This window comes from Aquarana catesbeiana, linkage group LG05, assembly GCF_042186555.1.
Source record: "Aquarana catesbeiana isolate 2022-GZ linkage group LG05, ASM4218655v1, whole genome shotgun sequence".
NCBI classification, from domain to species: domain Eukaryota; kingdom Metazoa; phylum Chordata; class Amphibia; order Anura; family Ranidae; genus Aquarana; species Aquarana catesbeiana.
Window position 1 is genome coordinate 40951759 of NC_133328.1, and position 25307 is coordinate 40977065.

Genomic DNA, 25307 nt, shown 5'->3' on the forward strand with positions numbered 1-25307 from the left:
GGCGAAACTCCACTTTAAGGACCCTCGGGTGTAAGCCATCTGGTCCCGGTGACTTATTAATGTTAAGTTTTTCAAGTCTATTTCTAATTCTGTTATCTTTTAGCCATGAGGGTGCTTCCTGTGACGTGCTATGGAAATAAATATTATCGTCTTGGTTACTGTATCTCCTCGTTTCTTTTGTGAAGACTGAGGAGAAGAATATATTCAAACCTTCGCCATCTCTCCATCTTTTGTAACCAAATTCCCTTCATCATCCTTTATGGGGCCAATATGTTCTTGCCTCCCTTTCTTACTATTTATATACTTAATTAATTTCTTGGGATTTTTTTTATGTGTCTTTCGTATTCTATCTTAGCTGCCCTGATTGCACTCTTACATTTCTTATTGCCTTCTTGTACAGTTGGAATGCTGACAATGACCTCTCAGCCTTGTATTTTTTGAAGGCCTTATCCTTTGCTTTTATATGCATTTTTTCATTGGAGTTGAGACACCCAGGATTGTTTTTAGCTCTTTTAAATTTATTTCCCATTGGATTTCACTGGCCAATACCTTTATTTAATATGCTCTTAAAGCACTCCCATTTTTCCTCCGTGTTCTTTGTTCCTAGGATTTTATGCCATTTAGTATCGTCTAGCAGAGAGCGCAGTTCAGGAAAGTTGGCTCTTTTGAAATTCAGTGTCTTTGTATTAGCCTTGTGCTTCATATTTCTGTGATTTATACTGAAACTAATTGACCTGTGGTCGTTGTACCTCAGGTCTGTATTGTTAGTAATTAGTAGGTCTAGTAATGCATTTTCGTTTGTTGGTGTGTCCACCAACTGACCCATTAACCTCCCTGGCGGTATTCCCGAGTCTGGCACGGGTTGGATTTTACATACCAAAAGCGGTATCCCCGAGCCAGACTCGGGATCACATCGCAGGATCCATGTAGAGGATACTTACCTTGTCCCCTGGATCCTGCGATGTCTCCCCGCTGTGATCGGCGAGCCGCTGTGTCTCGCTCGATTCACAGTGCAGAGCTCCGTCCCCTGCGAGCGTTGCGACGCACGGGGACGGAGTTCGGCGGTAAATTCAAAAGTGAAACACACAGTATAGATACAGCATACTGTAATCTTACAGATTACAGTACTGTATCAAATAACTACACATCCCCTTTGTCCCTAGTGGTCTGCCCAGTGTCCTGCATGCAGTTTTATATATATAAAACTGTTCTTTCTGCCAGGAAACTGGAGATTGTCCATAGCAACCAAAACTGTCTCTTTACATCAAAAGTGGTTTTAGAGCAGCTAGAAAAAAGCGATAATAAATTAGAATCACTCGCAGAATTGAGCGATAGTGATTTGTGGGGAGATCCGTCATCAAACACTAAAAGTAACGAAAGCTAAAATTCTGCAACTGAGCAAATTTCAGTGTTTTTGATTTGATTACATTATTATATCATTTTTATTATTATTATATTATTATTTGTTATAATTATTTATAGTTATTTATTATATTATAATTTTTTATTTCGTTTTTCAAACTTTATCATACCCGGGATGTCTACTAGACTCTTGTTTGGACAGATTTAAGTGAACTATTCCTAAGAATTACAGGCCTACAATATAAAACGCCAAATTTCTGTGCAAAATAATTGTACCGCTTTCAGCACCTAAAATCAGAAATAATCATACCGCCAGGGAGGTTAAATTGTCCTGCAAGACATTTAGGAAATGGCAAGCCTTAGACAAATTCGCAGTTCCTTCTACCCAGTCTATAGCAGGATAATAGAAATCCCCCATTATAATAAAATTTCCCATCCTTGCCGTCATTCCAAACTGCGATAGAAGGTCCGCCTCCCCCTCCTCCCTTTGGTTAGGGGGCCTATAGTATACGCACAGTATTACTTTCCCCTTACTTTCCTCCCTTTGAAGCTCTACCCATAAGGATTCTACCTCCTCCCTTGCTCCATTAGTGATATCGTCCCTCACATTCACTTGCACATTATTTCTGATATACAAGCATACCCCTCCCCCTTTTTTACCCTCCCTATCTCTGCGAGATAGGGATTACCCCTGAATGGTTGCCAGCCAATCATGAGTGCTGTCAAACCAAGTCTCCATTCCCATGAAATCTAAATCCTCCTCGTACTTCAGCAGCTCCAGTTCTCCCATCTTGTTAGCCAGACTTCTAGCATTAGTCTACAAGCCCCGTAGTTTTGTCCAGTCGCATACTATCTCCTTGTTAGTTGTTATAAGGCTGACATTTGGATTTGTCAACTTACTTACCTTGGGTTTAGGTATTCTAGCCACCCTACCACTAATGCCCCTAATATTACCCAATGAACCTTGTTCCACACTGGCGATCTCTACATCTGGATCACATAGTTTAAAAGCCCCTCTAACTTTTCGGCCATCTTCTCTCCCAGCCGAGCTGCACCCTCCCGATTTAGGTGTAGTCCGTCCCTGCTAAAGAGCCAGTAACTGACTGAGAAGTCCCTCTCTCCCTCCTACTCTCTCCTCCCCTTCTACCTCTCTCGCTTCCTGTCCCTCTCTCCCTCCAGCTCTCTCTTCCCCCCTCTACTTCTCTCTCTTCCTGTCCCTCTCTCCCTCCAGCTTTCTCTTCTCTCTTCATGCATTCTCTCTCCCTTTCTCTCTCTTTCTCTTTTCCCGTTCCTCTCTCCCTCCTGTTTTCTCTCCCTTTGTCAGACTTCTAAACACCTGGGTAATTTTTAACATTAGTTTGTAAGCTCTGAGCTCAAGTGTGAAGAGAATCAGCTTCAGCAAACAATTTAAGATAATTTAAAGTGTATGTTACCCTTAATAATTTTTTTTTTCACATATGTGTATTTTATAAATCACAGTCTATCATTTTCATGCATGTTTTTCATCTGAAGTACCCGGTTGATCCTGTCAGTTACTTTTTTTCCTTATTGTAAACTGACCATGCAAAGCACAGTATCTGTTTTAAAGTGGTAATTTTTCTCCCTTGACTAGCTATTCAAAGGTACAGGACACTGTGCAGACACACAACATGCCTGTATTGGGTAATCTGTTCAGCCCCCTGACCAATCACTGCCTGCCTCGGATACACACACATTCCCTCCCAATCACAGCCTGCCTCTTGACCACGCCCTCTGCTCAAGCACAGCCTGCATCTTGTCTCAGGCTGTGTGTCTGCAAAGTGTCCTGTAAACTTGCTTACCACTACCAGGAAGAAGAGATGCATGTTCACATGACAGAACTTTTAACCTTTTAAAAGGGTAAGAAAGATCATTTCGGAAACTAAGTGAAAGGGAATGGTTCCTACATATTTATAACTGTATTAGAAAGTGTAGCTCATCCCCCGTAGGAGCCGCTGGTGAATAGGAGATCCCCTGCCCTGCACAGCCAGGGACACCAAATTTTTCACAGGCTCGCTTGAGTCAGCAAACAGTCCAGAAGCTTTGTTTCTTTTGTTTTTTTATTTAGGGGTTAAAAAATGTGGATGGGGATAGGGGTATTATGGGATACCCATTTGACTGGAACAAAGTCTCTTCAAGGACACTTCAACTATATACACTCCTCTTCCTCCAGCACTTGCTTGCAGAACAACTCAGACCCAGCTGGAACACTGTTTGGGGGATCTGGCATGGCATTCATCCAGATCAAGCAAAGGCCCTTTTACAGGCAGGGACCACAGGACCCTTTGGTGTGTAGAAAAAGTCCCAGTGTCCAGCTACATTCCTGTGGCTACTGATCCCAGAACCACCTCTTCGGGCACTGCCAGCCCACCTGGCTGTAGCCGCCTCTTTAACTAGCCCTAATGGCTACTTCCCACAGTCCTCCCAGACTGCCACACTTACCAGCCACATGGCTGTCTTCTCCCTGGAGATCTCCTGGACATGCCAGCTGGCTCCTGCTGTCCTCACTCTTGCTCTTGAGCCTCTGGACAGGACACCTCCGCGTGTTGTTATATGATGCCTCCAGCACCTAAGCCTCAGGCCCAAGGTCACCCCCCAGACTAGGGGGCTACCCTCAAAGGCCTCCGACAGCCCGCCAGCACTCCATCTCCAGCTTCCACCCAAACTCAACACTGCCCCCGCTGGCCTGACTCTGAGTATTTAAGAGGGGCCTACCCCCTGCCTGCCCATTTTGCCTGCCCATTTTGCTGGGGATTGGCTGGGGCCCTCCTAAATACTCCAGGCAGCTCCTCCTAACCTCCCTCCTATTCTTCTGGAAACCTCTCCAAGGTTCCAGCAAGTAGGGAGAGGTACCAGAGATGCTACCCGTTGAGTCATCCAGCCTCCCTGGATCACCCACCCTGACCAAGATTAAACACAGGCTTGGCTGCCAGCCAAGCCTAACAATTTACCTACACTAACAAAAAAAATCTATCTATCTATCCAGCACACTAGAGGGAGCTACAAAAGTATGTTCACAACTACTTTAAGTAGATTTGAACAGTCTTCTTGAGGCCCTATAAAGAACTACTTTAGTCTAGGAGTGCTAAATACAGAACTTAATGGTAGTGCTGGCTGTAGCTTTAAACAATAGAGAAACAGTAATGGTTTCTTGTGATTATTTCTTTATAAACTTTAATAGTTTATAGTATAATTTTTTATATGATGTTGAATTGCTTGTATAAATCTATAAATAAACGTATATTACAAAGTGAATTGCATTACTTTCTGGGTTTTCACTTGTTTACCACTTCTGTTTAAAAATCCATACAGGTCTCTATCCGCTGGGCTTGTAAGGGATGGTGACACATTCAGCTCAATATCTTGTGACTAGACCTAAACAGGAGGATATCAGTACACGGGCAAAGCAGTAAATCGCCGCTGCCCATCACACCTTGAACTGCTGTCCTTGGCTCTGTCAGTATCCTCATGCAATATGCAGCTTTGCCCTGAACAGTGAGAGGTTATATTCATTATTCATTCATTTCTGAGGCTCCCCATCCCATAGTGTGGTATCTCTCTCTGTAGACCGCAAGCCTCTGGACTAGTTTATGAGCATTGGGATCCAGTGACAACACTTGGAGTGTTGAAAGGATTCTGTTGGATTCCCTATGATTGCAATAGCTGTTTTGATCACAACTAATTGCATCTGTGTCTATCCCACCCATTAAAATTATGCTGATTAACATCAAAAAAAGCCAGGGGGAATATCTTCAATGGGGACACAGAAAGCAATAAACACCTATAGCAGTTCTAACCCTTCTCCACTGTAATTAAATTAAAAATAACATATGGATGGAGTTGAGCTTTTAGCATTAGGTTTCTTGGTTTAGTTCCCACTAGAATCCTATTCATATGCAATTTTAGCTTTAGGGTCTGAGGTTTACTTACTTCCAGGATTCTACCCTTATGCGGTTTCAGTTTTAGGATCCTAGGTTTAGTTCCTACTAGTATGTTATCCATATGGAGTTTGAGTTATGGAGTCTCTTGTTTAGTTCCTACCAAGATCCTATCCATATGGAGTTTCAGCTTCAGGGTCCTGGGTTAGTTCCAGCTAAGCTCCTATCCGTGTGGAATTTCTGCTCCAAGATCCTGAGTTTATTCCCCACCAGGCTCCTATACATTTTGAGTTTCAGCTCAAGATCCTGGGTTTTGTTCCTACTAAGACCCTGTCGATATGGCATTTCAGCTTCAGGGTCCTGGGATTAGTTCCCGCTAAGCTTCTACCCTTATGGATTTTCTGCTTCAGAGTCATGAGTGTCTGGGTGTAGTTCCCATCAGGCACCCATCTATATAGAGTTCCATCTTCAGAGTCCTGGGTTTAGTTCCAACCAGGTTCCTATCTATAAGGAGTTTCAGGGTCCTGGGTTTAGTTCCATCCAGACTCCTATTCATGTGGAGTTCCAGCTTCAGGGTCCTGTTTATTTCCCAACAGGTGCCTATTCATTTTAATTTTAAGCTTCAATATGCTGGCTTTAAATCCCACAAGAATCTACCCATATGCAGTTCCAGCTTCAGGGTCCTGGGTTTAGTTCCCATCAAGCTCCTGTTCATATGGTGTTTCAGGTTCAGGGTCCTGGGTTTAGTTCCAACCAGGCTCCTATCCATTTTGAGTTTCAGCTCAGGGTCCTGAGTTTAGTGCCTAATAAGATCCTATCTATATGGAGTTTTAGCTTCAGGGCCCTGAATTTATTTCCCACCAAGCTCCTATCCACTTTGAATTTCAGCTTTAGTATGCTGGGTTTAATTCCCATTAGGCTCCTACCCATATGCTGTTCCAGCTTCAGGGTCCTGGATTTAATTCCCACCAAGCTCCTGTTCATACGGAGCCTTGGTTTCAGGATCCTAGGTTTATTTCCAAGCTCTTGTTCATATGGAGTTTTAGGTTCCTGGGTTTAGTTCCAACCAGGCTCCTAGCCATAAGGAGTTTCAGGGCCCTGGGTTTAGTTTCATCCAAGCTCCAATCCATATGGATTTTCAGTTTCAGGGTTCTGGGTTTAGTTTCCCTTCAGGCTCCTATCCGTATTGAGTTTTAGCTTCAGGGCCCTCAGTTTATTTCCCACCAAGCTCCTTTGCATTTTGAATTTCAGATTTAGTATGCTGGGTTTCATTCCCACCAGGCTCCTACCCATATGCTGTTCCAGCTTCAGGGTCCTGGGTTTAATTCCCACCATGATCCTGTTCATATGGAGCCTTAGTTTCAGGATCCTAGGTTTATTTCGAACCAGGCTCCTATCCATAAGGAGTTTCAGTACCCTGGGTTTAGGACCATCCCAGCTCTAATCCTTATGGATGGATTTTCAGCTTCAGGGTCCTGGGTTTAGTTCCCATCAGTCTGCTATCCATATCGAGTTTCAGCTTCGTAGTCCTGGGTTTATTTCCCACATGGCTCTTATCAGTGCCGGGACAAGGTCATCTAGAGCCCAGGGCGACCATGCCAAACTGTGCCCCCTCCAAGATGTATGAGCATTATGTGTCAGCAACCCCCCCCCAAAAAAAAATACAATGAGCACTAACCTGCATGCTTACCCCCTAAGCATAACTTCCCCCTCCTTCCAGGACAAATCTGCCCCCCCTGCTGAAATCCTCCCTCCTAGCAAAAAAGCTTTGCCCCCCATCCCCCCTCCAAGCTCATATCCTCTTTCCCCAAATTCCCCCAGCACAACCCCCCCCCCCCCAAAAGCAAATGATTCCTTCTAGCACAAATGCTCTACCTCTCAAATTTCCCCTCCGAGTACACATCCTCTTCCCCCCACTCCAAATTCCCCCTGCAGCACAAATCCCCCCATCCCCCCTCCTAGCACAAATGCCCCCCCCCCCCCAAATTCCCCCACAATCTATGCAATCGATACATACACAGAAACAAAAACAAATACGTTCAGAAATTGGATATAAACCCACCACTCACCCAGTATAAGCTAATGGCACAGTATTAATGTAAATATACATGCAAGCCTCCTGCATGTATCCCTAGTATGCAAATGTCAGCCCCTTCAGCAGTAGGAGCCCCGAAAACACTGGAATCAGTGGGCGGGTCTCTTTGCTCAGTGGGCGGAGTCGTGATGTCACAAGACTCCCTGCCCACCTCTACACTCTCCTACTCTTTCTACTGGCTCTGGGAGCTGACTAAACCATGAATATCCTCCTCAGTCACACTAATCTTCTGCTGATCTCGAGGATCACGCCCCATGATGAGTAACATCCAGTCAAAACTCAGGAAAGGCACCACATGACTTCAGCATGCCCAATCATGCTGAGGTGTGGAGCAGCCAATCCTGGGGGAGCTGGAGAAGAAAGGAGGGGGATGTGAAGCTGGAATCGTAGACACTCTCTGCTCTCATGCTCGTTCATGAGATAAAGAAATGAGATGTCAGTCACAGCAGTGGGGATGTGGTGACACAAACTTATCTGTGTGGTTTTTTATTGTACTAAATAAAGGCAAGGGGATTGCTCAGAGCTGGATTAACTCTTCGTGGCAAGACTGGGCACAGATGAATGTACATCCTCTACTGTACCAGTTAGAAGTCTTCCTTAAAAAAAAATTTCAGGTTTACATCAACTTTAAGTTATGTGTAATAAAATGGAATGGCACAGGGAAAAAGTATTGAACTCATGAAGAGAGGGAGGTGCAAAAAGGCATGGAAAGCCAAGACATCAGCTGAAATCTATCAGTAATTAGAAAGCAATCCTGCCCCTTGTCAGTGCAAATTAATATCAGCTGGCTCAGTCTCAACTGATGGCCAATAAAAAGGTGTCTCATTACCAAGGAATATCTCATTATGCATAAAAGCAACGAGCTCCCTCAAGACCTTCCCAACCTTATTGTTGCAAAACAAAAATATACTGATGGCATTGTTTACAGAGGGATTTCTAAACTTCTAAATGTTCCAGTGAGCACTGTTGAGACCATAATCCGGAAGTGGAAAGAACATCATTTCACCATAAATTGGCGTGAAAAGAATTATCAGAAGAGTTGTCCAAGAGCCAGGGACCACTCATGGAGAGCTGAAGAAAGACCTGGAATTAGCAGGTACAATTGTTTCAAACAATATGTAATGTACTCAACCGACATGCCCTGTATGCACGCTCACCACGCAAGACTCCATTGCTGAAGAAAAAGCATGTTGAAGCTCATTTAAAGTTTGCTGCACAAAATTTAGACAAGCCTGTGAAATACTGGGAGAATATAGTCTGGTCAGATGAGACCAAAATGGAAAACTTGGATGCCATAATACACCCCATGTTTGGAGGTCAAATGGCATTGTACATCCCCACAAAAACACCCCCATACCAAGTTTGGAGGTGGGAACATCATGGCGTGGGGCTGTTTTTCATCATACCATACTGGAAAACTTCATATCATTGAAGGAAGGGTGAAAAGAAAAATGTACCAAGACATTCTAGATAAAAATCTGCTGCCATCTACCAGGATGATGAAGATGAAACAAGGGTGGACATTTCAGCAAGACAATGATCCCAAACACAAAGCCAAGGAAACTCTCAATTGGTTTCAAAGAAAGAAAATAAAGCTGCTAGAATTGCCTAGCCAATCAACTGACTTGAATCCAATAGAAAATCCATGGAAAGAACTAAAGATCAGAATTCATAGAAGAGGCCCATGGAACCTTCATTATTTGAAGACTTTGAAGATTTTGTTTGTGTGGAAGAATGGGTCAAAATCACACCTGAGCAATACATGTGACTAGTTTCTCCATACAGGAGGCGTCTTGAAGACATTACTAACAAAAGAGTACGAAGTATTAAATAAATTTCACTTAGCGTGTTTAAAACTTTTTCTCTGTGACGTTCCATTTTATTACACATATCTTAATTTCTGAACTTATTTATTTTCGTTTCCTTGTATGTATGGATTGCATGGGTTGTTACCGGCATGTGGTGAAAATTTTCATGTCAACAGCACCTTTGGAAATATATTTACCTAGAAAAATGGTGACGTGTTCAATTCTTATTTTACCCACTGTATATATACTGTATATATGGTTTAGTTCCATCCAGGCTCCTATTCATGTGTAGTTCCACCTTCAGGATCATGGGTTGAGTTTCCACAAAGTTGGCATCCATATGGAGTTTAATCTACAAGGTTCAGGGTTTTCTTTCTCACCAAAATCTGATCTATATGGAATTACAGGTAAAAGGTTCCGGGTTTAATTGCCTCCAGGCTCCCTGTTCATATGGTTTTTAGGATCTCAAGTTCAGCTTCCACCAGGATTCCACCAATGTAGAGGTTGCACCTTCTCCCTAAGTTTCTGCAGGCCTTCTCTGGGTTAGCTACCACAATCAATATATATATATTCATCCAAATGTGTTCCACAAGAGTATATGTTTTTTTGTGAGGACATTACATTGTAAGCTTTTATAGTTTTCATGTATTTTGCAGAGATTTTTTGAATAAATGGCATCATAAAAATAAGACAAATGAATAAATCATATGTTTTTTTCCTGGTTTAGGCCTGCCATGCTGAGAAAGGCCCCAAGTTCTTGAATCTCTTCTGTGTCTTACAGATGGGGGTTGGCTATGAGTTGAGAAGCTGCTTTGCTTATGTGCAGGCTAGAGAATTGTTGGCGGCAGTTTCAGGAGTAATTCTGCGAGTGGCATTGATTTATCACAGTGTGAAGCGGTGAATAGATGAATCAGAACATGCGCTGACAATTGTGCAGTGCTCTCCTTCTGTGTACGCAGCCTATAGAACACAATGGAGATGCTGGATCGTAGCGGCGGTGAGAGCAGCACACACTGCTCTCCAAAATTGAACTGACACCTACCTGTGATGAAAACAGCTTCATGCAACAGCTCTATTACATCACAGTGGGCTTCTGCCGCACATCTATTATTGAGCAGGAAAGATTGTGTCCTCGGATTGAGAAGCAGCAGCGGTATTGGCAGCAGAGCGATAAATAAAAAAAATAAAAAAACACAGGGGACAGGACTACATTGTATACAATGCTATTCATCTGTAACAATAATGCACTGCCTTAATTGAGGCTTGTTGCTCAGGTTAACAAAATAGAAATAAAGCACATACACAGACGTTCCTGCAGAGATGGGTCTGTCCAGTCCATTAGATTTTAAATGAAAGAAGTTGTGCTGCAATTCAATGGAACGATAAGGAGCCAATGTATGCAACTTCTAAGACTTAAAACAAACATACACCCAGAGAAATTTTGTTAACCACTTAAGTAGCAGGCAGTATATAACCCTTCATTCCCATATCATTTGTCAGTGCTGTAATAGTTTGAATGACCATTACTTGGTCATGTAACATTGTGCGCAAATTAATGTATATATTCATTTATTTGTTTATAAATCTTCACTGCAGGGGTGCCCTGTCCTCTTCCAGATGCTGGAAGAGGACAAGGCATCCCCGCAGTGAAGATTTATACATGATCCAGCCGCCTGCATGACATGGAATTTAGATAAGTTGAATGACTGGCCTGGTTTACACTTATGCGTTTTTTTGTGCTTTTTGCAGAAACACACTACACTCCATTTAAAGTGGGAGTAAACTCCCATGCATAATTTGTACCTACAGGTAAGCCTATAAAAAGGCTTACCTGTAGGTACTTTAAATATCTCCTAAACGTGCGCTGTTTAGGAGATATTTACTGTACATGCTGCCAGTTACATCACCGGTGCATGCGCTCTGAACAAACGGCCACCCGCATCTTTAGAGTCCTGTGCCATAAACAGTGACATTATCGCGGCTCTGGCCACTCACACAGCCGAAGTCCGCGAACCCAGGAGGAAGATGGGTAAAAATGGAAGCCTTGTCAGCGGTGACAGCTTGCCGCTGGAAGGGCCTCGTTCTAAAGTAAGTTTCACATAATGTGCTAGTATGTGATGCATACTAGCACATTATGGCTTTACCTTGCAGGTTCCAGAAAAAGAAATAAAACACACAGCGTTTTACCACCGCTTTAACATGGGTTCCTATGGGACACGTTTACATGTACGCTTTTTTCAGCTGCTGCATTTTTGGAAAGGGCCAGGGACTTTATTAAATGAAAAATGGTGCTTTTTGGTTCAATAGACTTCAATGGAGATGCTGCAGAAAAGCATGTAGTGCGTTTTTGATGCGTTTTGGCAAGTGTTTGCTGCATTTTGCGTTTTTTAATCCGCCCAGCAACAAATGGGACAAAAAAAACGCATTGGAAAATGCTGTACAAATAACCAGCCAAACTGAGCTATCAGGGGAGAAGAGCCTTGGTGAGAGAGGTAAAGAAGAACCCAAAGATCACTGTGGCTGAGCTCCAGAGATGCAGTCGGGAGATGGGAAAAAGTTGTAGAAAGTCAACCATCACTGCAGCCCTCCACCAGTCGGGGCTTTATGGCAGAGTTGCCAGACGGAAGCCTCTCCTCAGTGCAAGACACATGAAAGCCTGCATGAAGTTTGCTAAAAAACACCTGAAGGACTCCAAGATGGTGAGAAATAAGATTCTCTGGTCTGATGAGACCAAGATAGAACTTTTTGACCTTAATTCTAAGCGAAATGTGTGGAGAAAACCAGGCACTGCTCATCACCTGTCCAATACAGTCCCAACAGTGAAGCATGGTGGTGGCAGCATCATGCTGTGGGGGTGTATTTCAGCTGCAGGGACAGGATGACTGGTTGCAATCAAGGGAAAGATGATAGCGGCCAAGTACAGGGATATCCTGGACGAAAACCTTCTCCAGAGCGCTCAGGACCTCAGACTGGGCCGAAGGTTTACCTTCCAACAAGACAATGACCCTAAGCACACAGCTAAAATAACGAAGGAGTGGCTTCACAACAACTCCGTGACTGTTCTTGAATGGCCCAGCCAGAGCCCTGACTTAAACCCAATTGAGCATCTCTGGAAAGACCTAAAAATGGCCGTCCACCAACGTTTACCATCCAACCTGACAGGACTGGAGAGGATCTGCAAGGAGGAATGGCAGAGGATCCCCAAATCCAGGTGTGAAAAACTTGTTGCATCTTTCCCAAAAAGACTCATGGCTGTATGAGATCAAAAGGAGCTTCTACTAAATACTGAGCAAAGGGTCTGAATACTTAGGACCATGTGATATTTCAGTTTTTCTTTTTTAATAAATGTGCAAAAATGTCAACAATTCTGTGTTTTTCTGTCAATATGGGGTGCTGTGTGTACATTAATGAGGGAAAAAAAATGAACTTAAATGATTTTAGCAAATACCTGCAATATAACAAAGAGTGAAAAATGTAAGGGGGTCTGAATACTTTCCGTCCCCACTGTATCTTCATGACCTGGAACATAATTCATTATAGGTAAGTTAAATAACTAAAGCTGTACAAATAACCAGCTAAACATCAGCTTTAAATGCACAAATAATCTTATGGAAAGAGTTTTGTTAAAATAAATTGGACACCTGGAGCAGCAGTCATGGTAACAGTTTAAACTGAAACATAGTTGTAGCACCCTACTGACACCCCAAACGTAAGATAGCACCTTCAGAGGCCAGGGGCTGGCTAGCATTTCACCCCAGGGCTGAGTCCATGGCTTAAACAGGGGGAAGGATATTGGGTGCCAGTCACTTTTGTCCTTTTATTGCAGAATGGTTAAAGTGGAGTTCCAGACTATTTATTTTATTTTATTTTTTTTTAAATTGATCCGAGCATCATTCACTTAGAACGCGCATGCGCAGTAGGAAACCGGAAAGTGAAGCCGCAACGCTTCACTTCCTGATTCCCTCACAGAGAATGGCGGCGGCAGCTGAGAGCCGAGCGATTGATCGGCTTCGGCTGCCGACATCGCTGGACTCCAGGACAGGTGAGTGTCCATTTATTAAAAGTCAGCAGCTGCAGTATTTGTAGCTGCTGACTTTTATTTTTTTTTTTTTTTTAGGTGGACTCCCTCTTAAGGAGGGCACGTGAGGGGCACTAAATGTTAGTTCATTGGTTTATAACTGTTTAAATTATAATGCCTTGTTGATGTTAAATGCACTAACTTTTGTATGTTCTGAAATGTATTTTCTGTATTTCCTATGAATCTTTTCAAAATAAAATAAAACTTTTTGTGAAAAAAGAAACAAAAAAAACCAAAAAACGATTATACATGGTTCATTGTGGATCTTTCTAAAATATAAATTTACTACTTACAATTTTCTCCCTCCTGTTGTGGCCGTTGCCATCGTGATTGTGGGCATGTGAAGCCCAATCGATATCTCTTCCTGGATAAGCCTTGGAGAGGTGCATGCTGGGTAACCAGCATGCACTTCTTGATCTCACGCATGCGCGATTCACCGGCGGCCATAGCGCCAAATGTTTCCGATTGACACATCATTTCCTAGGAGTACAGGCGAGGGAGGAAGTGACGAGGAGCTCCGCGGACCAGGAAGTGGCAGATTAGGAATACATAGCAACAGGGCGATTCTGGTAAGTATAAAAAAAAAAATTTGTGCCAAATGTTTGTTTATAGGTTTAGAGGAGTCCGATTCTGAAAAAAAAAAAAATTCAGGGTAGAACTCCGCTGTAAGGATATGAGGGTTAGGGGTCCCAGATCCTGTAGCAGATCACTTGCAGACTATACAGATCAATGTCAAGCTTCACAGTGTCAGATCTTTTAAGACAACCCCGCAACACTATAAGCACATTCCCAAATTTCAGTGCATCCTCCAAGTGAGTCACCAGGCCCTTCTAAGAGACCAGCCTTCTTCCTGGCTTTTCCTCCCCTGGGTCACCTCCTTGACACAGCTTCCTCAAGATCAGACAGGACAGCTTCAGGACACTACAGCACACGATAGGCACCAACCAGGCTATTGGGTCTAACAGCAAAGCTCCATCCAGCAGCACCTCCGCAGGCCCCAGCCCAGGGGAAGAAAGCAAGCACATTGCCTGTCCTACATATTTATATCCTCCCTCAGCATGCACCAGTGACATAGACCTCCTATTGGATTGGCTGAAGAAAATATAAATGTTCAGAACTTTTGTTTGTGAAATATCATACTATGCCCAGTAATAGCAGTGACATCTACTGGCAACAGTGAGAAATCACAAGCCATTTTAAAGAGTTTGTTACCCCAACACTTCATATTCCTGATATGTGCCTGCTGTACCATGTACTTGTATGAGATTTCACAGGGATTTCACATCAAGGAAGCTTTTCTCTTTGTATTGCTTCCTTGATGTGAAATCCCTGGTGTTCCTGTCAGTTCCTCTGCATTTCTATTGAAAACTGACCACACTAAGCAGGAGAGCACACTGTGGTCAGTTCTATAGCTATACCGGGAACTCAGTGTGCTCTCCTCCAATGATCATACTTTTGCTGACCCGCCCCCCTGCACAGCCATTCACTGGGAAGCTCAGTGTTCTGCTGCTTATCCTCCACTTAGCTCTTATGCAGCTGAGAACAGAGGGAATGTGATCGCTTACAAAAAAGGGAAAAAAGGTATTGATAATGTTTTGTTAATATTTATACAAAAATGTTTTGCATACCTTTTCTATTTTAAACTGAATCAATTGTTTTACAAGGTGACTGTTTACAATCACTTTAAATAATAAACGTATCTGGGCAGATGCATGTAATGAAGAAGAGGCACAATAACGATAAAATGACAAAGTGGAAAGGAAATGAGACGGTACATTATAACTTTTGTAGTGATTCACAAAATGAGAGTCTGAAGAAGAATATGGCCAAGATCTGCACAGGCACTATGTTTTATATGATTGTGTCATCTCTGAGATAGGATTTGTAAAAAGTAGAGGATGATCCTGGCTGATGCCTGAACGAAAATGGTAGCGTCCTTCTGGAGAGAAAAGCAGATGAAGGTATTGTTGGGGGAAGTACTGTGATCTCTGTGAGAAGTAATAAATACCTGGAACAGTTACACAATACATCCCATGTATGTGATGCTGGGTCCATTTTATTGCATCTAACATTTCTTCCTTATCTCTTAAATTGGTAACCAATCTACAGAAACGCACTGTATTACGTCTTGTGAGAGGACAATGACTTGTTCCCGCTTTCTGTAAAGGTAATCATATATGAAATGCCTCTCCCGACAATTATTAACACTCATTGTAACAATTCTCTGTTCTTACATTGTGTATACAGTGGAACCTTGGATTACGAGCATAATCCGTTCCAGGAGAATGCTTGTAATCCAAAGCACTTGCATATCAAAGCGAGTTTCCCCATAGAAGTCAATGGAAATGAAGATAATTTGTTCCGCATTGACTTCTATTACATTCAATACCGCATGTGGCCAGAGGGGGGGGGGGCACCAGAGAGCCTCGGAGATACTCGGGGAGAGCTCGGCTGAACTCAGAAAGCCTCGGAAACACTTGGGAACTGAGTATTTTCGAGTGTTTCCGAGTGACTCCGAGTATTTCCAAACGGCTCCGGACCGTTCCGAGTGTTTCCGCCGCCCCCCGCACCTCTGGCCAAATTAGTTTGAATTCTGCTCATTTTGCGAGACAACACTCGCAAACCGAGTCAGAATTTAAAAAAAAAAGTTGCTCATCTTTCAAAACGCTCGTTTAATTTGTGCTAGTTATCACTTTTAAAGCAAAGTGTAAGTTTCCATTCACACTATGAAATGTATTACTGCACAAAAACTGGATATGACCCTTTTAATTCATGTACTATAACAATAAATCAATACAATTAATCATGTGCTGGAAATATGTTCAAAAGTGCAAAGAAAAAATGTCCACTAATGAATGACAAAGTTCATTTGTGATCCGGAGAACAACAAGTCCCAGAATAACCACTTGTCAATCTTCTTTAAAAATAATTGTGCAACTCACTAATTAAAGACACCCAGTGCGAATCCTTCACCATCCCCACCAAACGTACTCACCAGAAAAACGGCTAATCAAATTATAGATCAGCAAATGCGCTCCACAATTGATGCACAGGAGTTAAACCACACGCTCCTAGTGCTTAATCTGATCTCCTGCATAAGAATCCACTCAGGCTCATCTCGACAACTTATGGAGAAATAAATGAAGGAGGAGCTTCATAGCGTAACACCGTTTAAAAACTGAACTTTTATTAAAAGCATAAAAAGATCCACTCACATGTAACAAGTGTCTGACCGACTCTAGGGAGAAAATGCTAGTGCAATGTTTAGCCTGACGCCTCCGGCCGTATCCCTCACACCGCGAGTGCTATGCAGGTCTGCATGATGACATCAGATTCCTTGCCCCGCCCTATGCGTTTCTTCATTGGACATCCTCAGGAAGCAGAAAGGGACGTCGAATGACGAAACACGTAGAGCAGGGCAAGGGCCCTGACGTCATCGCATTTGCTGATCGATATTTTGATCAGCTATTTTTTTTGGGTGAGTGAGTTTGGAGTAGATGGTGAAGGATTCACAGTGAGTGTCATTAATTAGCAAGTTGCACAATTATTTTCATTTTTTTCTTTGCACTTTTTCACATATTTCCAGCACTTTATATTCTTTGCACATATTTTGGTATTTGCACTTTATTTTTGCACATTGATGAATTGTATTGATATATTTTCCCATGAATAATTATATTGATATATTGATATAGTACATTTATGGTTATATATATGAATTATTATAGTTTGCGTACCATTGCACATATTCACTAGATATCATTATAGTTGTGTTTATGTATGTATATCACTAACACTACCCAGACTAATTAGGTTTTGAGACCAGAGCCACACATATTTTCTTCTCTAGCACTTGTTTTGCTATATTACCAAAAATGTGGGTTGCAGGGCTCTGTGATAGTCACATTCCCCCTCCTTTTTTGCAATCAATATCCTAGGCGCTGTATATTTTCTTTCACATGACCCTTTTTAAAGCTGAAATCCGGGGTAAGCAAATATTGTCTAAATATAACAGCCAAGTGTATTCTTCCTTGAATCTTGGGGTTGTTTGTGCATTTCTTTCAGATCTGTGCAGTAATCCAGTGTGACACTTTACTTGTGCGCAGGAGCTTTCCGTAATTAAGACCGGTCACTGCTGCTATCTCACCTTGTGCAGGGTGACTGGTCTTTTCTCCGCCCCCTTTTGTAGTTTTCTCTGGGCAGCCTGTATTGGGTGGGGCTCCTGGGCCCCTCCCACAGCTCTGCTCTCTGTACAGGCTATGAACAGCACAGTGATGATGCTACTGCTACTTTTACAAGGTGATACCTGGGTTTGCAAAGAATTTAGTAAATATGTCTTTTGTAGATATTAAGAAATATACTATATCTACATATTTTATTATGTGTAGTTTTACTACACATTACATGAAGCTGTGAATAGCCATCTGTTTTGGCTCATTCTAGTTTCCTTTTTTGGTATGTTTACAAGTTTATAAAATTATTTTCTATATCTATTATTCTATATCTTCTGTATTTTCATTTTAGGATTAAAGTGATATTAAACCTTCAGTTTTCTAAGCACCATTTGGAGCTGATTTAATGACTTACTGAGTGTATAGTGTCTTTATCGATTCATTCTTGCCAGTGTAGCCCCCTTGTCCTAAACAGATGCTACAATGTCAATTTCGTTTTTGGCTGGGCTGTAGTTAGCTCAGACTCATTGTATAGTTTTTTACCTGGTTTTTAATTAAGCTTAAAGTTATTCTAAACCTCTGAAGTTAAAAATGAACAAAACATATCCTTCTATGGTGTGTACTTGTCTCAATCCAAAGCATTGAGTGTGATTTCTGTCTTCTCTCTCATTCTTCTGCTATGTTCATGAGTCACTTTTGACAGTCAATGCAGAATCCAAGGGATCCAGGGAGACGGGGAGGGAAGCTTTAGCACACAACCTGTGTTTGATAGCCTCAGCTGTGCATGTTTCCCTATGAGACTGTGCAGAGGGAGCGGGGGTGGTCCAATCCCTTAATTCAGGTTTCAGATTACACTCAGCTCTCCTCTCTATACTGTGCAGTGTGTGACATCAAATCCCTGCCCCCTGCCTTCTGACGATCAGAGATGCTATGTTTCAGAAGACTGTAGAGGAGAGAAGACTGCAAATAAACAGGTACAAGTCATGTAGGAGGATTTGTTTCATCTCTGTGCATCACCTGAAGCCAGTCACTTCACTGGGTATATGTACGTGTTTACAACCACTTTAATACAGATTTTTTTTTGTTTAGACTTTCAAATGAGTCTATTCAAGTCTTCAATCTATTTTTGTAAGGTAAGCTCATATATTGTTTATGTGAATCACCACTTTATATGCAGACATGCTAAGTGAAGTTGAAAAACCGGTATAATGAAAAGCAGTGGTGAAAAGATGCGCCTGTGGGCTTAACCAATCTTCTTTACACATTGAAGTGATATTAAACTCTTGTTTAAAAAGAAAAAAGCATTTAAAAAAACAAAAATGCTTATATTACTTTGTAATTTCTTGGAAAATAATAAAAATTTTAATATATATATATATATATATATATATATATATATATATATATATATATATATATATATAAAAGAAAAATGTAAGTATGTTTTTTTAATTCTAAAGAGTATCCTCTCTCTGAGCCTAATCCAAATCTCGAAATTCCTTTTTTTTTTTGTCTGCTGTGATCCAACTTCCTGTTAGAGGGTGGCTCTGTTTATTCTCCAATCTCCATGTTCCCATTGCATGTAGGAACGTAGCCACTGTCTCCTGCTTGCTTCCGAGATGGACTATGGACTATGGGATGTGTGGTGTGCATAGAGCAGTGTACATGGCTGCAACTAAAGTGCACTGCTCATTCCAAACAAATGGAAGTGACATGGAAAAGGAGAGGTTCAGGAACTCACAGAGGACATTACACGGAGGCAGAAAAATACAGTAAAAATGATATCATGAATAATAAATTACAGGGCTATTAACCACTTGCCGACCAGGCTCTTTCTGGCACTTTTTTGTTTACAAGTTTAAATCATTTTTTTTTGCTAGAAAATTACTTAGAACCCCCAAACATTTTTATTTATGTATTTATTTTTTAGCAAAGACCCTAGGGAATAAAATGGAGATCGTTGCAATTTTATATATCACACAGTATCTGCACAGCGGTTTTGCAAATGCAATTTTTTTTGGAAGAAATACACATTAATGAATTATAAAAAAAAAAAAAACACAATGTTTGCCCCAATATTTTTATATAATGTGAAAGATGATGTTACACCAAGTAAATAGATACCTGAACATTGCATGCTTTAAAATTACACACGCTTGTTGAATGGCAACAAACTATGGTACTTAAAAATTTTCCATAGGCGATGCTTTAAACGCTTTTGCAGGTTACCTGCTTAGAGTTACAGAGGAGATCTTGCACTAGAATTATTTCTCTCGCTCTAACGCTTGCAGTGATACCTTACATACAGTTAGGTCCATATATATTTGGACACAGGCACAATTTTCGTTTTTTTCAGGTATTTACCAAAACATATTTAAGCTATAGTTATATAGTAGCTGAAAGTGCACACTCTCAGGTTTAATTTGAGGGCATGTACATGAAATCTGGAGGAAGGGTTTAGGAATTACAGCTCTTAAGAATAGCCATCCCCTTTTTCAAGGGACCAAAAGCAATTGAAACAAAACCTGTTTCATGGCCAGGTGTGGGCTACGCGTTTGTTATTTCTTCATCAATTAAGCAGGTAAAAGATCTGGAGTTGATTCTAAGTGTGGTATTTGCATTTAGAGTCTATTGCTGTCAACCTACATCATGCGTTCCATGGAGCTGTCCATGCAAGTGAAACAGGCCATTGTAAGGCTTCAAAAACAAAAAAAATCCATCAGAGAGATAGCAGCAACATTAGGAGTGGCCAAATCAACAGTTTGGTACACATTCTGAGGAAAGAAGAATGCACTGGTGAGCTCAGCAACATAAAAAGGCCTGGATGTGCACAGAAGACAACAGTGGTGGATGATCGCAGTATCCTTTCTATGGTAAAGAAAAACCCATTCAGAACATCCAAAAAAGTGAAGGACACTCTCCAGGAGGTGGGCGTTACATTGTCAAAGTCTACCATCAAAAGAAGACTTCAAATGCAAATACAGAGGGTTCACCACAAGGTGCAAACCATTCATAAGCCTGAAGAATAGAAATGCCGGATTAGACTTTGCCAAAAAACATCTAAAAAAAGTCAGACCAGTTCTGGAAAAGCATTCTTTGGACGGGTGAAACTAAGATTAATCTGTACCAGAATGACAGGAAGAAAAAAGTGTGGAGAAGACTTGGAACAGTTCATGATCCAAAGCACACAGCGTCATCTGTAATACATGGTGGAGGCAGTATGATGGCATGGGCATGCATGGCTTCCAGTGGCACTGGGTCATTGGTGTTTATTGATTAAGTGACAGAAGACAGAAGCTAACGGATTAATACTGCAGTGTTTAGAGATATACTGTCAGCCCAGATTCAGCCAAATGCAGCAAAGTTCATTGGACAGCGCTTCACAGTACAGATGGACAATGATCCAAAACACACTACAAAAGCAACCGTTCTTTGAAGGAAAAGAAGTGGAGTATTCTGCCGTGGCCAAGTTAATCACCTGATCTCAACCCAATTGAGCATGCATTTCACTTGCTGAAGGCAAAACTAAAAAACAACTGAAGACAGCTGCAGTTAGAGCCTGGAAAAGCACCAGAAAGGAGGAAACCCAGTCTTTGGTAATGTCCATGGGTTCCAGACTTCAGGCAGTCATTGCCAGTAAAGGATTCTCAACAAAATATTAAAAGTAAACATTTTATTTATGATTATATTCATATGTCCAATTACATTTGAGCCCCTGAAAGTGGGGGGACTGTGTATAAAAATGGTTGCAGTTCCTAAAACTTGTACTTGATATTTATGTTCAACCCCTTGAATTAAAGCTGAAAGTCTGCACTTCAAATTCATTTGCATTGTTTCATTTTAATTTCATTTTGGTGGCATACAGAGCCAAAGGTATGAAAATTGTGCTCGCGTCCAAATATATATGGAGCTAACTGTATGTGGTGCGAATACCGTTTACATATGCTTTCGCTTTTGCGCGCAAACACAGAGGGATGGAGGCGCGTTAAAGTTTTTCGTTTTTTTCTTATTTATTTTACTTTTTATTTTCTATTTTTACACTGTCCCTTTAGAGTCTGCAAGAGACTTGAGACTGGGGTGGGGGTTCACCTTCCAGCAGGAAAACAACCCTAAGCATACAGCCAGAGCTACAATGGAATGGTTAATGGTTTATCAAAGCATATTCATGTGTTAGAATGGCCCAGTCAAAGTCTAGACCTAAATCCAATTGAGAATCTGTGGGGAGACTTGAAAATTGATGTTCACAGACGCTCTCCATCCAATCTGACAGAGCTTGAGCTATTTTGCAATCTCTGGATGTACAAAGCTGGTAGAGACATCCCCAAAAGACTTGCAGCTGTAATTGCAATGAAAGGCGGTTCTACAAAGTATTGACTCGGGGGGGTTGAATACAAATGTACCCCACACTTTTCACATATTTATTTGTAAACCATTTATTTTTTTCATTTCACTTCACAACTATGTGCCATTTTGTGTTGGTCTATCACATAAAAGCCCAATAAAATACATTTATGTTTTTTGGTTGTAACATGACAAAAATTGGAAAGTTTCAAGGGGTATGAATACTTTTTCAAGGCACTGTATCCCTGGTTCCCATCCCTGAAATTTGGGAGGTGCACATTTTTTGGGGTGGGTTAACTGAATGTGACAACACTGGACAATGCCTGTGTTATGTTCTCTTCAGACAGGGAGACAACAGGAGACAGGGAAAGAGTGTTGTCACCCTATAACAGGAAATACCTGAACATAGGCCTTTGTGGCAGGATCACCAGGTATCCTTTAAAAAAAGAAGAACTGTAAAAATATTGAAAATGACTTTTGAAATGTTATCAACATGTTCAAAGGTTATATGAGATTTGAGGGATTCCGTTTATACATATTTTAACAAATAGTTAAAAATACAATAAGGATCATTCGTGAAAAAATGTAACCGCAGTTATGCCAGTTATTACGCCAGTTATTTAAATCAGATTCAAATACCTTAATGACCCGGAAAAAAAAGACTCTTGAGTGAAAAGGTGATAAAAATGGTGGACACATTCCAGATTGCTAATAGCAAGCAATTAGGTAAATAGTTATCTATAGATGCCAAGCCTAATTACTGTCAATTATCTGATATTACAGAAGAAAATAGGATAAATGTGCTCTCTGGCTCAGTATTTAGGCCGTTGTTCAGACTTTTTCAACTCTTTACTTCCGGAGTTTTTTTATTGTAAATTTTACCAGAAGGTAAATGTTTACTATTGTATGTTTTTTTGCAATGCCCCGTACACGCGATCGGACTTTCCGACAACAAAACCGTGGATTTTTGTTCGAAGGATGTTGGTTCCAACTTGTCTTGCATACACACGGCCACACAAATGTTGGCCAATAATTCCAAATGTGGGAACGTGGTGACGTACAGGACATACATACATTTTTTACAATAAACGCATAAAACGGAGTCACGCTATGTGGACTATTTTTGCTTTCGTTTTATGAAATATATCATGAGGATGCCTGGCCGGGATCTCCATTGAAATAGGAGCCAGTGGAGTTTCCCTCCCCCCTTCTCTGCGGGTGGACGACCCTGGATCGTGCTTTTGGGAGCTGGAAGGATATCGGCACCTGGGGATCAACATCTTACGCTCGCACCCCTGCAGGGGTAGGGCGCTCCGGTGAGTACAATCACATAAGGCAGATACTGCCATCAATCACTGCACTTCTTCACCTATATTCCATTGCAAAGGAGACATTTAAACACATTGGAAGAAACGCCACGTCATCTTTATGAACATTCTGATTGTTTCTATATATCATATATGTTTTTACCGAATACACAGCGGGTTGATGAATTATAATATATTTTTAATTTAATTTAATTTTTTGTTTTTATTGCATATTGATTTTTTTTTTTGCACATATATTTAATATATCTTTGCACCTGTCACTTTAGATTCCTAATCCAAAGGACTAATTTATATGGGACCTATAAGCACGTCACTTTTTTTTTTTTTGTGTGCGTTTTTTGTTTTTTCACTTATATGATATAGTGATTGAGTTCTCATTGTTCACTACCCTCTTTTGCACAATTCAGCACCTATCACATTATATTTACAACTAAAAAATTATTGCATTGATACATTTTATTATTTTTAATAACTTTTAGCACCTGTCACTTTATAGCCTCAAGAAGAAGAATTATTATATTGATACATTTTTCCTATAACAGCGCCACTCCCTATTTTCCATTTTTTCATTTGTTTTTTGGGTTTCACTTAGGCGTTCCCTGTTTATTTAGGGGGGCAGCAGTTTCTAATATTCCGAAGCGCGGATCTTTTGATAAATAAGTACAAGACATACGACGAGCCAAAAAAAAGGAAGTTCAATAGCCAGTGAGGCTCCTTCTGCTTGATTCTGAGCATGCGTGAACTTTTGTGCGACGGACTTGTGTACACACGATCGGAAATTCCGACAACAAAGTTTTGTTGGCGGAAAGTTTGAGAACCTGCTAGCCAACATTTGTTGGTGGAAAGTCCGACAGCAAATGTTCGATGGAGCATACACACGGTCGGACTTTCAGCCAACAAGCTCACATCCAACATTTGTTGTCGGAAAATCCGATCGTGTGTAAGGGGCATTGAATTTGCCTTTTCCAGTACACTTGCCCATGTCATAATGAAATTCTCCCTTACAGTGCAAGGATTAACTGTCTGTCTAGGTCTAGGGAGCATGGAAAATTAAAATCACTTACCTGCACCTCATCACTGCTAGACCAGTCCCCACTGCATCTTCTCCCCCATGCTCCAGAGGTCTAAGGTCCTGATTCCACCAAGACTAATGCAGGGTCTCTCCAGCCTGGCATCTGGTCGAGGAGGCCAAAAGAAAGTCCACTACTGGAGCAGGAGGAAGCACTTCTGCTGGGAGAGCGGAGGATCAGGTAGGTTAAATCCCAACTCCAGGCAACTAAAGAAATTATCCCTTGCAGTAGGGCTGTGCTCACACTGCAAAGGTTAATTCTCATTTAGGTCTAAGGGAACAATAAAAGAAGATTTATTTTCGCTATCCTCTACTCCTTCTGCCCTGCTGCTAGACCAATCCTCGCAGCATTTTCTCCCCCACGCTTCAAAGGTCTAGGCTTCATTGGATGTGTTGATGCTGATGGACAGTCCACTGCAGGAGCGTAGCGGAGTACCATCTGCCCGGAGAAGGGAGGATCCGGTAGGCAAATATGTTTCTTCTTTCTTCTAGAATAAATAAGCAAATAACCCCTGCAGTACAAGTGTAGCCCCACTGCAGGGGAGAATTTTCAGGTTTTCCCGAGTTGGGCTTTAACTCTAAATACTTCATCAATGTTCCTCCAATCTAGTAGAGAACATAGAAGAAGTTGTAAAGAGGCAATCAGAGAGAGAAGCCAAGTAAGTAGGAAGTGTTTCCCATTTCCCTGCCAAACATAGACTGGGAACAGCCCCTCGGGGAATCCTTATGACCTCAAGCCAAAAAGATTGTTAAGGACTGTGTGGTGAAGATTATTATTACTGTTTTTTGAGAGCGCCAACAATTTATGCAGTTTTTTACATTACATATATATTGTGCATTTACATCAGTCCCTGCCATCAAGGAGCATACAGTCTATGGTCCCTATCTCATATGTCTACACACACATACAGGTATTAGGGCCAATTTAAACAGAAGCCAATTAACCTACTAGCATGTCTGTCAGCAGACTAGCCGGAGGAGAGTTGCCCGTAGGCCTGGCACAGTGGCCAATTTCCAAATACGTGCACACGTATTGTGAATGCACTTCACCATGGCGAACACGTTTGCGTGTCGGCACATGCAATGCACGTCAGATCCTGGCGCCCTCTGGTCTTTAAAAGAGTGACTGTGGCACATAGACATTGTTGACTGGTCTTC

The 25307-nt window shown here is 41.5% G+C and overlaps 1 long non-coding RNA gene across 1 annotated transcript in view; it reads right to left on the minus strand.

Annotated features, from left to right (window-relative positions):
* The window catches only part of LOC141145787 (uncharacterized), a 116967-nt gene extending 92312 nt beyond the window's left edge, over positions 1 to 24655 (minus strand). The window contains exon 1 of the long non-coding RNA XR_012244640.1: positions 24145 to 24655. This is a non-coding gene — a long non-coding RNA (uncharacterized lncRNA). The remainder of the gene's footprint in view (positions 1 to 24144) is intronic.
* Between the last annotated feature and the right edge of the window lie 652 nt (positions 24656 to 25307).